The sequence below is a fragment of the Mytilus californianus genome, unplaced genomic scaffold (genome assembly GCF_021869535.1).
Source record: "Mytilus californianus isolate M0D057914Y unplaced genomic scaffold, xbMytCali1.0.p SCAF_14, whole genome shotgun sequence".
NCBI lineage: Eukaryota > Metazoa > Mollusca > Bivalvia > Mytilida > Mytilidae > Mytilus > Mytilus californianus.
The window spans coordinates 6,836,267-6,848,648 of NW_026262626.1; positions in this window are offsets into that span (position 1 = coordinate 6,836,267).

Here is a 12,382-nt window from a genome sequence, read left to right on the forward strand (position 1 = left end):
TAGTACAATTCATTTATTTAAATTTGGAATGGAAGCCACGCTGCATATGTAATTTCTTTCTCGTTCACGATAGTACATAAGATCTCATTTGATAAGTGTCTGCTGTCGTTGACAAATGCCTAAAATGAAAAAGACAGAACATATAATATGAATAACTAGTTCTTAGATTTAAAAATAAGTATATGATTGACAGGATATGTGATAAACATGTCTTTGGGCGACAACCCAATAAAACAAAAAAAAAAAACAATAAAATCATTTCAAGGTCAACATATGATATTTAACAGTAGAAAAGTGTCAATAGCATAAGTCAAGCTCTAAATCATTTGATTCTAGACAAAATGGGAATATCTTCCCTAGTATAGTTAATAGTTTGACAGGGACTCCAAAGATCTGCCACTAACACCACATTTTTAAAAGAAAAACAAAACCACTTCGATCAAACTTAAGGCGAAGTGTACGTAATTAACTACTAAAAAGAGATTTTTTTTTAAATTTTACATATGGATTCTGCTTGCAAAATACATCAGAAAATAAAATAAAAAAAGGGGGTATCCGTTTTCGTTTTTCAGATACAAGCTGTTAAAATTAACAGTATGATAAGCCAAAAATACAAAGGATATATAGGGAAAAATCATAAAAATCGGCAGATATTTTTACTTTATCAAGATTTTCTAATTCGTTGGTCCACAGATTTGTTTTAAAAATCGATATACGATCCAAAAATGAACAACGAATCTATTGGTGCAAAGAAAGTTCTTACCAACCGTGCTAGTTTTCAAGCTATATCCTGTGGAAATTTGATTTTTAGCGGAACAAATAAAAATATTCGGCGACGTCATTGATGTCTACTGTAACGTCACCACAACTTCTACTTTATAACGCTATTATACAGTACAGTGTTGTAACAAAATCGTGAGTGTGTTACTGTATAACCCATTTTCCTAATTATTGCAAATGCTCAAGCGTAATCAATTGAAAAGGAAATAAACTGACTAGTTTTTAAGGATATTTCTGCTGCTAAAAAAAATGCAAATTGGCAAATAAATATACTGCAAGTGAAAGATAGTAGTTACTGTATAGACTTTAACTCCATCTTTTCTAAGTTAGACATGGTTCCACATCTTTTTTTTTAAATGCTTGTATTGTTCTAATTTTTATGAAACAAATATCGAGTTTGAAATTGTTCCGGTTAACACAGCGTTGAGAGAATGATTCTATACATATTTAAAAAATCGGTTATAATATTGGGATCGTGTATACACGTCTTTTTCAAAACTTATTTCTGCATGTTTGTATTTAAAAAAAAGTAAATATAATCTTCTGCATCTCTTCATCCTCACCATTTCCGGCGATATTCGAGGTATTGCGCACAAAACCCATTTTATTTGTCATGTTCACAAACGTGCATGTGACACAACTCTGCAATGTCATTTTTAAAATTTTCTGTCTCGATCGCTTTCCTTTTTCTTTAATTACACGACAAAGCATGATATAATGTTTGCTGGAGTTTCAGTAACAAAGTAAATAATTTCTTGTACCATTATTTTTGTAAATATCCGATTGCTCGACTCCCAAAAAATAAGAAAACAGCATCTGCATATTATCTTGATAATTTTTATGCCTGTAATATTAAAGGTCAAAAGAAGAACCCGCATATGAACATGTATGAATTTCAGCAAATTAAACAGATCGGAGTTTATGATATAACTTCCCGTAGCACAGATCATTCCAAGTGTTATGCTTTAGCATTGTGTATACTGTAATTCTATAGCATTGTGTATAGTGTAATACTAAAGCTTTGTGTATGGTGATTTGCTATAAATGTACTTGTGTCATGCTATGAATGTACTGATGTAATGCTATAAATGTACTGATGTAATGCTATAAGAATGTAACAAGGGCAATGTTATGAGAATGTATCCATCCAGTATGATGCTAAAAAAAATGTACCTAGTGTAATTTTATTAGAATGTACCTAGTGTAATGCAAGAAAACTGTTCATAATGTAATGCAATACGAGTTTACCTAGTGTAGTGCCATACAAATTGTGCCTGTTTAAATGAAAATGAATTGTTTTTTTGTTAATATAATATAAAAATAAGGAGACGTGGTATAATTGCAAATGAGACAACTATCTACCACAGTTTAAGGTAGGTCGGGTGTCTTTTTCTAAGCGTCCGTTCTGGTCATGTTGCAAAAATACTTTTTTGTTTTAAAAATATTTTACCAAGAGTATCAATCAATATACAACAAAATACCTAAAACTGAAGATTGAACTGTCAAAAAATTAAGTGTCGTGAATAGATATAAGAAGATGTGGTATGAGTGCCAATGAGACAACTCTCCATCCAAGTCAAAATTTATAAAAGTAAATCATTATAGGTCAAAGGACGGTCTTCAACACGGAGCCTTGGCTCACACCGATCAGTAAGCTATAAAGGGCCCCAAAAATTACTAGTGTAAAACCATTCAAACGGGAAATCCAACGGTCTAATCTATTTAAAAAACGAGAAACGAGAAACACGTATGAACTACATCAACAAACGACAACTACTGAACATCAGATTCCTGACTTAGGACGGGTGCAAACAAATGCAGCGGGTATAGTTAACATTATGGGGGATTTTTTTCAAGAAAATAATGCCCGTGACCCCTTTTTTTATTGGATATTTCAGAAGTATTAATGAAAAGCAATTCTCTAATCGAAATTTAGCCAATCCTATCGTTTAATGTGTCCTCAATAAGGAAAACTTAAGTTTCCCCTATATAAACAATAAAAAATAACCCAAATTTCGTTAATTTCAATTCCAAAAGGTTCCAAAATTCCGTAGGTACTGGAAATGCATCTGCCACTGGTGGCAACTCTTTGGATTTTTCAAACTAACCACGAGAATGAACATACGCAGTACAATTATTAATAGAAGAAATATGAAAAGCTTTAATATCATTGACCAATAGACAATAAATCGAGAAATGATCAATACTCTTAACACATATCACAACTCCTTATTTTTAAAGACAGTACTTGGTCCTACTTTATTTAATGATAACCAATGCAAAAACGAAGAGCCTTTACTTCGAGAACGGACCCGATTACATAATACACAGGCGCTTGGGGTATGCCTCCTCACTTTTCCAACGTGCCTCTTGTCTTTCTGTTCACTATTACATTTTTAAAATTAATGTTCTTACTGTCAGATATAATTGAACAGTGTTTTCAAGTGTTGTAATAAGAAACTCATATTAAGACGAAACTATTACTATAAAACATACGATAAATCCTTTATGTTGTGTCCTTCTAGTTGATACAGGTAAGCATATTTCTTTTTAATTATAAATCTCAGCTTTGTTTGCCAAGAAGTATGTTTCTTTTAACTTTGATCTACCACTCTTCTTCATATAGCATTTCTTTGTCCAAACTTGAAGGCCTTTGTCAAGACACACTTTCAGATTAACCCATATAGACAAGCATATCATTTGTCAAGGATGAGATTTTGGCGAATCATAAGTCCTTCATGGCTTCAATGAACATTACATTGAACAGCAATTCTGAGGACTTAACTTGTTTTTATGGGATACCTAAGCTTCACAAAATTCCGTACAAACAACGGTACATTGCCGGCTCATCTGCATGTTCTATACAGGAATAGTCCATAAGATTGACAAAAATTCTGTCCGCAGTAAAAGAGGGTCTTCCGAAGTAGTGTGAAACTGTTTACTCGAGTAGTGGTATTAACCATATGTGTATTCTAAATACCTCTTAAAGAATTTCTGGGTAATTTAAAATCTCGATCTTTCTCTGAAATTATTCTATCAAAACTTATGATTTTTCAACCCTGTATACCACCATTCCCATGTGAAATTGAAAAATCGTCTAAAAGAAATAATCCACAATGTTTTTTCAATATAAAAATGGTAGCATACGCTATGAATGTATTACTTTGGAATACCATACGGCATATTTTGTTAATAGTGAACAAAAAGGTTAAACATGTTACACAGAGGAACAAGTTGTCAGTATGCTGGAGCTTCTTATTGACAACATATTTGTTAAATTTAGAAGTAGACTTTTATAACAAATTGTTGACATTCCTATGGGAACGAACCGTGCGCCTCTTCTTGTCGACCTCTTTTTATTTTGATATGAGTCGGAGTTCCTTCAGACACTTGTCAAAAACAAGACGATCAAAGAAGCCAGATCATTTAATTTCACATTCAGATATATTGATGATGTTTTTCCATTAACAATCCAAACTTTTCTGATTGGGTTCCATTAATATATCCTCCAGAACTAGAAATTATAGAAACAACAGACACGGCTTCTTCCGCCTCATTTTTAGACTTATACCTTGAATTTGACATAAGCGGTCATCTCAGTACCATAATCTATGACAAACGAGACGATTTTAACTTTGAAATTATTAATTTCCTCCACCTTAGTAGTAATATACCAACTTCACCTGCATATGGGATATATATTTCCAAAATTATTCGGTATTCAAGAGCTTGCAGCTGCTACTCGACTTTATAAAACGTCACCAGTGTCTAAGCAGAAGGTTGATGAACCAAGGTTATGTCAAAGAACGTCCCGTCCTTTTCCTAAAAAAAATCATCGTAAGATACCAAATTTTCCGTATCAACTCCACAAATAATACATGATGGTCTCGCAGTATAGATTCTAGGTACTGACGTTGTTTATAATCTTAATTTCGTGCTATAGTGTTCTTTTATTTGTCTTTGTTAATTATGAACCATTACTGTTTAGTCCTTTTTTTTGTATTATCATTTTGGCGTGGCTCAGTACTTATACATCCCGCCATTGTGTTATTGTGTTATGGTAATTCTTTGTATTCCCGTCTTTCATTTTTGCTTATGTGCTTTGTCTATATGCCATTCTGTTTTTCTTTGTAGGTTTATGGTTATTGTGGTTACAAGCACAACCTGAATAGATGAATTCAATTTAAAGAACATTAAATTCAGTACAATTAAAAATATGTATGTGCCTACCCTTTTAATCATTATTATGAAATATGTAGTGATTTTTGTGTGTTTTTTCTCGTATTCGAAGATCGGTAAGCGGAGAGACCAAGTGCCTTATCAATAGTCCACTGGAATCCGATAGGGTTGATACAGTTGTATTAAACATGTTGATATAAACATTAGAAATACTTTTTACAGATAAGTAGAAAATGGTAATTTCTTATATGAAAAGAATCTCACGAGAGCCAATTGTATATTTAGTCTTGCCATTATATATATTTTGAAAACATGCCCATTTAATGAAAGAAACACTTTAACATGTTAGGGTGTCCGAAGCGCTTTTCTGTACTTATTTTCAACGGACACGCTCAAACCCAAATATTTGAAAGTAAGGGATTAATAAATACGTAGAACGGTTTGGAACTGTATGACCATAGACTATGATGGTTCATAACACTACAGTTGAAGATTGCTCATTGATTAACATATCCTTCAACCAGTTAAGGTGTATTCGATTTGCATGTGCATGAGATATTTGCCACTTGACGTATAACAACAACATTTTAATTTTGAATATTTGAAATTTTCCTTATATGAAGCTCTACAAACTTGGTAATTTCCAGTGTAAAGGAACATTGTGGTCGTGTGTTAAATAAACAAGTTATATATCTGATATTGAACGACAACAGATAATGGACAATGACAAATTATGACATCGGAAAGCATTCCAATTTGCTTTTGAAGTATAACTGACAGACAAATCTTATTATGGTACAGACTTATCCAGAATCAAGTAGTACATGACAATGAATAGATGTTAGAATTTTTTTCAGTTGTCTAAAATTGAAAATGAAAGAATCGATTATATACAAATGGCTATTAATTGCTATCTTTTTAAATAGACAAAACGGACATTCAATTTGGTTCTAGCGTATATTTCTTATCTCTATTCTTTCAAATGATCTGTTTTAATTTAATGGAGATGGGTGATTGGGATATAGAAATATGACCACAATGGACTTTTCCTGGTTGGCAGTAAAACCATTTTGGCTGTGCAGGATGCATAAATATGCAGACACGTCCGATCTGAGAAAGAGCGAGCAACTCTACACGTTTAAGAATCCGTGCCACAGCTTTCAAAGGTGGCCTGTTGCAAGCCAAAATTTGCCCATTTTTAAACAGACCCTCATGTTCCAGTGCCTTTATCCCGTCCAAATTGACTTACATAACCTACCCGTTATATTTATCGTCAATTTATTCTCACCTTGAAAATACATAACATACTATTCAGTGGTTAAGGAACACCAGATTAATTGTCAATCGTTTTATTCATTAAACGTTGATAATGTATAAGACAAAAATTTAATCATGGGAAATATACTTAGGACATGAACCTTCTCACTGTTTCACCGGGGGAACCATATGTATATCTTATATACATATAGCTTTTCTGCAATCAAAGGTAAGCATTTTCACTCGCCGTCCTGATCTTGAACTGTTGTTGACTTGCAAATTGACATATTTCCTGTTAGTTATTATCCATGGCACATGTATTTACTACATCTTATCCGGTATGTCCTTACCTTATTATCACCCCAATCGAGAGTATATTTATCTTTATTGATGAGTGAGGACAATACATTTGAAATTCTTATACAAACGTTATATTTCAGCTTCCCAATTGTGAACTTCCCATTTCTATGGACCAACATTCCAGCAGCGCCTAAATACGGAGTATATATATCTCTCAGTTGATAGATATTCCAGGGCTTGTATTTCCTATCATGATTTCCTTGAGAGAGGGTTGCTGCACACAAGGAAGCTAGTAAACAAAGAGTTCCAAGTGGTGAAGTTGAAATCATCCCTTCGTAAATTTTACGGACGCCATATAGAGCTGATGACTAAAAACTGCAAAAGATAAAGCCTATCACGGACAGGACTCATTACTGTGCATCAGTGATATGCATTCCTTACTTCAAAATGATTAAAGGTAGCCTGTATTACAAGTTCATCATCAAGCAGAAGTTCATTTTTTTGTTATATGAAATAATAAGCATTCTATTAGTGCAGTGTAAGAGATTAAGCGGTTCGAGTTTTCTATATTCTTAATTTAATTATTCTATGTTTCTTTAAAACATATTGGGGCATGTTCTTTTCGATAACTTGGTTCTTTTGATTAATTCGTGTTAAGATGTACAGCCATTTCCACTTCTAATAGCAAAGAAAAGGGGGGACATAACAAAGTAGGGACCAGATTTTTTTGTTCAAAGACCATGAAAAAAAATCATTGAAATTGAGTACCTATGAGCACATTTTTTTTTTTTTATCTCCCGATCCATTAAATTTTCATGTTTATGTACGTATTATTAAGGACTAATTTTTAACCTGGTGTTTAGTGGTTGTCGTTTGTTGATGTGGTTCATAAGTGTTTCTCGTTTCTCCTTTTTTCGAATATAGATTAGATCGTTGGTTTTTCTGTTTAAATGGTTTTACACTAGTCATTTTTGGGGCCCTTTATAGCTTGCTGTTCGGTGTGAGCCAAGGCTCCGTGTTGAAGGCCGTACTTAGACCTATAATGGTTTACTTTTACAAATTGTGACTTGGATGGAGAGTTGTCTCATTGGCAGTCATACCTCATCTTCTTATATCTATTACATTAATTGAATTGACATGTAGAAATGTAGAAAGATAATTTGTTTGCAGCATAAAATGGCCTATTTTGCTTTTACAATTAGACGAATGTGTAATGTATTCAATGGTGGTGGCAACTTGAATTCGGATTGGCAACAGAAAATAGAAAAAACTGAATTAATTTGAATACATCTGAAAAGTATCCATCCCATGTCACTGATACGTTTATTTCAACCATCTTCATGAATACAGTCTAACATTCTAAGTAAATTCTGTTTCATATGAATGCTGAAGAGACATCAATGAAACTGATTTTAAAAATGTTGCCCTAAATCAAGATCTATCCCCTTTACAAGTAGAGAGTATTTGCAATTTTGGACATCGATCATGTCGATACTTTGAGCAGTCAGATGCCTATAATGCCATTTACACAGGTACAGTACTAGCATAGTTGATTTAACACAAATGTATCGTGGTAATTTAATCCTCTCAACTACAGTCAAACCCGGTCTAATGGGTACCTGTTTATAAAAGGCAGTCCCTGTTTTTAGCAGGCACTACCTAACAATTAAAGTATTCAACATTTATAACACAATCACAGTACATATGATTACAAATCAGAGAATATAATTATAGGCATCTTCTTATATCTATGTACAGCAACTAGAAAATAAGTAATTCGGTTTCAACGACAACCTCCATATAAAGAGCGCATCTCTATAATGGGCCCTAACGTGATAACTATTCATAAACAGGTTTGACTTAACTGTTTTGGTGACAGACAATGATAGTTGTCATGATGGAATAAACAGAATGCTTTTATATAATCAATGTAAATTGTTAATGTGATTTAATTCTGGCATCTTTCTTCATGAATATAAAACCTGTAGTTTTCACAAATATCATTTATTAACTGCGATCAGTCATCTTGATGGAGACCGTCAAAATTAAAACTTGCACTTGTCCTTCTTGTCCTTTATAAAATACTGATACATATGGGAAGTTAAAATCAATTGCCAGTATTGAACTGTACAATTTGCTGGTTAAGAATTAAAATTGTGGTTGATAGATCACCCTGCATATTCAATTGTAAGGTTTGACGACTTGTTAGAAACAATCTTGTCACATTCCATATTTTGAACCTCATTGGTTGGTACTGAACAGAAAAAATAAATAGCCACGACGTAAAAGCCTTTTAACAAATCTGTAGCTGCATCCATCTCAACCCTTCATATAAACATTTCATTTAGAGAAGGCTTGTAAACAAAATATGTTAATAACTGTTTGTTATAGCTATTTGGGATGACTGTAAGTTTCTGATTATATTTCTACAACAGCCTTTTGGATGAAAAAACCATCCCTAATCAATACCCTGATTGAAATTTTTTTTCAAAATGAAAAGCAGTTCTCTTCGAAAAAGGTTAAATAACAAAAATTCCGAACTCCAAGGAAAACTGATATTGGACAATCCCTCACCAAATGGCAAAATCTAAAGCTCAAACACATCAAACGAATAGAAAACAACTGTCATATTCCTGACTTGGAACAGACATTTCCTTATATGTCCTTTATATAAACCTGGTTTTATAGCTAGCTTAACATCTCACTTGTATGACAATGTGTGAACAAAACAAACAGACATAATAGGTAAAAATGTCAAAACATAGGGGTACAGTAGTCAACATAGTGTTATAATCATAATCACTATCAAAACAACCAAATATGTCCACAAAGAAAAACAAAATGGCATATAGACAAAGCACATAAGCAAAAATAAAAGACAGGAATACAAAAAGTGACCACAGCACAACACAATGGCGGGATGCATAAGTACCGAGCCACGCCAAACAGACATTGCCAAAAATGAACTAAACAGTAAAGGTTAATAATTTACAAAGATAACTAAAAAAATACTATTACACTTAATTAAGATGGTAAACAACGTCAGAACCTTGAATCTATACTTCGAGACCATCATGTATTATTTGTGAAATTGATACGGAATATTTTTCAACAAGGTCTTGGTATCTTCCGATGAACTTTTTTAGGAAGAGGACGAGACGTTCTTTGACATAACCCTGGTTCATCAACCTTCTGCTCAGACACTGGTGACGTTTTATAAAGTCTGAGTAGCAGCTGCAAGCTCTTGAATACCGAATGAGTTCGGAAATGTATACCCCATATGCAGGTGAATTTGGTATATTGCTACAAAGGTGGGGGAAATTAATAATTGTCACAGATTCTGGTATTGAGATGACCGCTTATGTCAAATTCGAGGTATAAGTCTAAAAATGAGGCAGAGGAAGCCGTCTGTTGTTTCTTTAATTTCTAGTTCTGGGGGATATATTAATGGAACCCAATCAGAAAAGTTTGGATTGTTAATGGAAAAACCATCATCATTATATCTTAATGTGAAATTAAATGATCTGGCTTCTTTAATCTTCTTCTATTTTACAAGTGTTAGAAGGAACTCCGACTCATATGAAAATAATAAGAGGTCGTCAAGGAGAGGCACACAGTTCGTTCCCACAGGAATGCCAACAATTTGTTGAAAAAATCTACCTCCAAATTCAACATATTTTCTTTGGAATTGATCTGAACATTATTTGATTACTGGGTCCATATACACAATGTGGTGGGGTTAAACATGTTTGTGAGCGCTCAACCCTACCCTTAACCCGGGACAGTGGTGTAACAGCACAAAATAAGAACAAACTATCAAAATCAGTTGAAAAAGGCTTAAATCATCAGATCGATACAAAGCAGAAAAACCTCAATCAAAAACACAGACCGGACGTTGCAGGGTATTTATCCATCCTTCATCCCTCACAACAACAAAAAAACACTTCCCTCATCCCTCACAACACCAAAAAACTAAGTACAGATCTAAAAGTACTCGCAGTTACTGATATCTAGTTTCAAAGCCAATAATTGCTTATATAAAAAAAGTCATGTATCCAAGACTAAAATATCGATCAGTACACGTCCAACATTCAATGAATTTAGTGTAAAGACGTCATTAACAATCAGTTAAAAAAAACTTGTACTTGTGCAATGCAAAAATAAAGGTATCGACAGATTGTAGTACCATGAAAGTACATATGTGTATATCAATAATATTTAGTATGGTTTTAACTGATAATAAAATTAACATTTATACAAATAAAAACAATATTCAAATATTTAATTACAGTGTTGAATTGGTAACCTTTTAGAATAAGTTTATTTAAAGGATTGATAAGTTTATCTGGATCGTATCTAAATTTCCGTAAAAACACGATTAAAATACGTGTTCTACAGGTACAGCCAAACTAGCAAACCAAATCTTTGTATCTATGGAAGAATTTAGTGAAGGTTTTATGTAATTTGTGGTAACGAAATTCCTGACTTAATAATTTACTAGTAATAAAACTGAGAATGGAAATCGGGAATGTGTCAAAGAGACAACAACCCGACCAAAGAGCAGAAAACAGCCTAAGGACACCAATGGATCTTCAACACAGCGAGAAAATCCCGCACCTGGAGGCGGGCTTCAGCTGGCCCCTTAACAAAAATGTTTACTAGTTCAGTGAAAATGGACGTCACACTAATCTCCAAAACATATAAATGAACTAAAACAAAAAAACATACAATACTAACAAAGGCTCCTGACTTGGGACAGGCGCAAAAATGCGGCGGGGTTAAACATGTTTTGTGAGATCTCAAATCTCCCCTTATACCTCTAGCCAATATGGAATAAACAAACACACAGCAATATGCACAGTAAAATTCAGATTCAAAGAATTCCGAGTCCGATGTCAGAATAGGTAACAAAAGAAACTAAGCAAAATGACAATGACACATAAATTAACAAAGGACTACCAACAGTTACTTACATGCCAGCTCCAGACCTCAATTAAACTGATTGAAAGATTATGTCTTCATCATATGAAAATCAAGCACAATCCCTCCCGTTAGGGGTTAAGTATCATACCATCATAAAATATATGAGAAGAACATAACCCGTATCATGCCAACAACTGGTTTTAGAATAAATATGTTTATTTCCGATGCAAAGACCCTCGTATGAGTGAATCAATATTAATACCAAAATATGCCTTCTTTAATGACCTGACAAAAGTATCGTAACTATATCCTTTTTGAATAAGTCTGTTTAAAGGTTTGGTTAGCTTTGAGGTGAATGTCGACATTTTTGTGCTTTGTATAGATTATTACCATAAAAGATTGGATGTGAAATACCTGAACGTATGAGATGTCTGCATGTTGATTTATTTTTACGAATGATGTCCTTGTACCGATGATAAAATTTAGTAAATGTTTTGATTAGTTTGTGATATCGAAAACCCTGGTGTAATAATTTTTCAGTAATACAGAGATTTCTTTCGTTTAAATCAAATACGTTGTTACATACACGAGCGAATCGAACAAGTTTAGATATATAAACACCATAAGATGGTGACAAGGGAACGTCACCATCTAAAAATGGATAATTAGCAATAGGAAATGAAAAATCATCTCTTTTATCGTAAATGTTGGTATAAAGCTTCCCGTTAAAGATATATATATCAAGATCCAGGAAAGGGCAGTGTGCATTGCTAGTATTAGCTTTATCTAAAGTCAGTTCAGCAGGATGAATCTCTTTAGTGTACGTACTGAAGTCGTCATTATTGAGAGCCAATATATAATCCAAATACCTAAAAGTGTTACTTAATTTTTGTACCAGATGTTGTTTCGATGGGTCTTTACTGATTTTAGTCATAAATTGTAA